Below are 3,275 nucleotides of genomic sequence, written 5' to 3' on the forward strand. Positions count from 1 at the left end.
TGTTCATCGGTGATGTGAATTTCTGCACCGGCTCCTTTTCTTATCCGGCATCTCGCAAGCTTCTTGATCCCTAAGGAGATCCCTTCAAGAACACAAACCACCATGCGCAGGCCCCACGGTAGGCGTGAACTATCGTGGAATTGTCACGTTAGATGTTCTAGTGCGAGGACTTAGTCATGAGGCCAACACATCTATGTGGTAGCTTGAGAGGGGTTGAGCAGAATCGAGAAACGCAACACACAAGACAAAGATTTAGACAGCTTCGGGCCCCGAAAAACATCATCCGGTAACAATCCTACATGCTATTTGTGGCTAGGTCTTATTATCATCACGAGGGAGTCGCCGTAAACCGACTCTCCTCTAGTTGTGTCTAGGCCTAGAGATAATTTCTTGTCACTTGTCTTCTTCCTCTTTGGGAGCCCTGCCCCTCCTTATATACTAGATAGGAAGTGCGGCTTGCCGCACCCGGCAGCAGTGCTGCCGGGCACTGTCATATCCAATCTGATAATACAGCTATAGTACCGAATCATTATCTATGAACTGGCCCAAGGAATATTTAGATAGAAATCAACTGTATAAAATTTCTCGCGGGTACAGTGCCATACACCAAATCAATTCTCGCGGGTGCCTGACTCAACTTATTGTCCAAGCGCATAAACAATGTATTAACCATTGCAAAGGAAAATTAGAGTGATTGCTCAAATAATGGATCAGTCCAATACAATAAGGTTGCATCAGAAGCATGGCATTGCCTTGATACATAAGTGTCCAGTGTAGAGCAATTTGTCCAAACAATGACAAAAGGTAAGGCCATCAAATATACCAGAAGCATGAAACATTAGATCTAAAAGTTCATGACAAATGGGGGAATACGTAGTATGTTCCAAAAGTAAGCCAAGCTGATGGATCAACACTAAGTAGATACAATAGTTGGCTTATTACATAACCAAAGCGAGCCAGATCAACGGTGTGAGATAAGTCCAAGCGAACGCTCACAATGAACCTATATAGTTCTGCTAATGCATCATTGTTTAGCAGATGAAATCACAGGAAACATTTGCATGGATAGTATGATGACAACCTTGTAACCAACCTTGTCAAAACAGGTAGACAACGAGCGACACTTTGCCCCTTTTAGCCTTGAACGCAAAGACATTCTCCAAATTATCCAACCCCTGTCTTCACAAAGTCCGACCAATTAGTTGTTATCCCTTGATGAGTGGGACCTTCTCCTTAGTGCACCCACATGCAAGTTTAGTCCACATGGTCCTGATGTTCAGAGTCTGCAAGGAAGCAAGATTAATTCTCTCCGAGATGGACATATTTATTAGCATAGTTATTTAAGGAAATCCTAGGAATAGCAGATAGACATGGCTATTTTAATAAACAAAAATGAACAATGGATTTATGAATAAAGTAGAGCAGTAAATACTGAAGAATGAATTTATTTGAAAAAACAAAGTGAAGATGCTATCATGCTAATAAAGAACACTAACATCACAGTAAATATAAACTGATTAACTGAACATATTTTATTAACTGAAAAACTGTTTAAGGCATGCCTGATCCCACTATCCAGTCGATAAACAAAGAATATTTACCCACGATCTTAAAAGAACTAACAACAAAATAGACATCAAAGATACAGAGACACAAAACTGGAATGCATCATTCTTATCATCCATTCTCGCTACATCTCTACAAAAAGTGAACAGGGCAAAGGAATATATATATATAGACCACGAGGGTCATAGTTTGCATAGGTACCTCCCAAGATATTTAGAGTAAGCCAATGCCGTCTCATATGTCAAAGCCAATGCAAGCTACCTCATCGGCACATCCGGAACTGCAAAGCCCTCCTAATATCGATCATACAAAGAGAAGGATCATTTGTAAGGTTACCATTTAACCTGTCAAGAAGTGATATTTGAATGAAATGTTAGATTGGGAAACCCTTAAGCAAGAGTAAAACAAATGATTTTAAATAATAGGATAGTAGGTAAGATCATCTTAAATAAAAAAACTTTATAACCTAAAGAGAAACTTCTTAAATTATAACTTAAAGAGGAACCCTTAAGCAAGAGTACAAAAGCATGGATGTGTTAGGCACCACAATGCTCAGACGACGGCATAACTTAAAGAGGAGACGTCATTGTTTTAATTATAGAAGTGGCGGAATAGACGGATTGATGTGGGAATTTGCAGGAGAAGCATTAATTGTTTGTCACATACATAGATGGCTAGAGTAATTTGCAGATGCGTATGAGATAGCTACATACATGACCTCTCCTCTCCTCTTGGAAGAAGCAAAGTTTCAGTTTTCTCCTCTCTGAATGTAAGTTGCAGCAAGGAAATTGGATGGGAGTGAACAACCAGAGCATGAGAGAGGGGGTGTGATACCTTCCGTGGAGCAACGGCGACCCGGGAAGAAGCAGACCCGGAGGAGCGTTGGTCTTCCCTCCTGTACGCGGTGCACCTGCGCGCATGAATCAGGGAGAGAGTGAGAGAGGGGAGAGGCCAAATCCAATCGAACAGAACAGAGCAGAGCAGTGCGGAGGTGGGGAGGAGAAGAGGGACCTGCCGTGAGAAGGAGCTCCAGGCCTTCCATGGTGTGTTGTGGGAGCTCCATGTCCATGGAGAAGAAGCACACGGTCACTCCATGGGTGCCGGCGCCGTGGCTGTGGATGTGGATCCGGCGCCGGATCCGGCGCCGCCCTTCATGTGCCACTGCGGGATGTTTTTGCACTAAACAATGAACAACACAAGAAGGGAGCAGATGTGAAAAATGAATCAAACCAATGAGTAGACTGAATTAAGATAATGTTGTGTTTGAAGACAAAAATTATGTTTCTAAAATATTTATACTTTGGAAGCCTAGATCAGAATGAACTACACTGAAAAAAGAACAATTAGATATAGTAAATACCTTAATTTATGTTGAGATCACTTTCCAACTCAGTTTCTTCATTGGCTGAAGGTAAGTACCAAGACTGAGAACTTTATAAGGCAAAACTCTATATTCTGCAGTCAAGTTTCGAAGATTCAATGCAGTTCTACTGGGTCTCTTGCAATACACTTTTTGTAAACTTTGAGTTTTTCTAATGAAATGAACAGAGGTTCTTATGATCCGACTTACATGACTGCAGAACCTAGTGTTGTACAACTGTGAGTCATCAATGCTAAGCTGTATAAAAGAAGGAATATAATTTCGAAAAAAGGGTTATCGTGAATAACATGTCTTATCGTTTGAGCCATCCCTGTGGAGAGCACAAATG

At 41.3% G+C, this 3,275-nt stretch overlaps 1 protein-coding gene across 23 annotated transcripts in view; it reads right to left on the reverse strand.

The window, feature by feature from the left end:
• The window catches only part of LOC123139358 (aspartate--tRNA ligase 2, cytoplasmic), an 11,449-nt gene extending 8,174 nt beyond the window's left edge, over window positions 1-3,275 (reverse strand). For 9 of the 23 annotated variants that reach the window (XR_006469558.1, XR_006469551.1, XR_006469552.1 and 6 more), the window contains exons 1-5: window positions 2,927-3,264; window positions 2,578-2,745; window positions 2,401-2,476; window positions 1,768-1,910; window positions 1,094-1,283 (exon numbers count right to left, since the gene is read on the reverse strand). The gene's annotated coding sequence lies outside the window, so the exon portion shown is untranslated. Of the gene's footprint in view, window positions 1-818; window positions 1,014-1,093; window positions 1,285-1,767; window positions 1,911-2,400; window positions 2,477-2,577; window positions 2,746-2,926 lie in introns of those variants that run through there. The other 14 variants (XR_006469557.1, XR_006469549.1, XR_006469544.1 and 11 more) reach the window with 6 other exon arrangements.

The sequence above is a fragment of the Triticum aestivum genome, chromosome 6B, assembly GCF_018294505.1.
Source record: "Triticum aestivum cultivar Chinese Spring chromosome 6B, IWGSC CS RefSeq v2.1, whole genome shotgun sequence".
In the NCBI taxonomy this organism is placed as follows: domain Eukaryota; kingdom Viridiplantae; phylum Streptophyta; class Magnoliopsida; order Poales; family Poaceae; genus Triticum; species Triticum aestivum.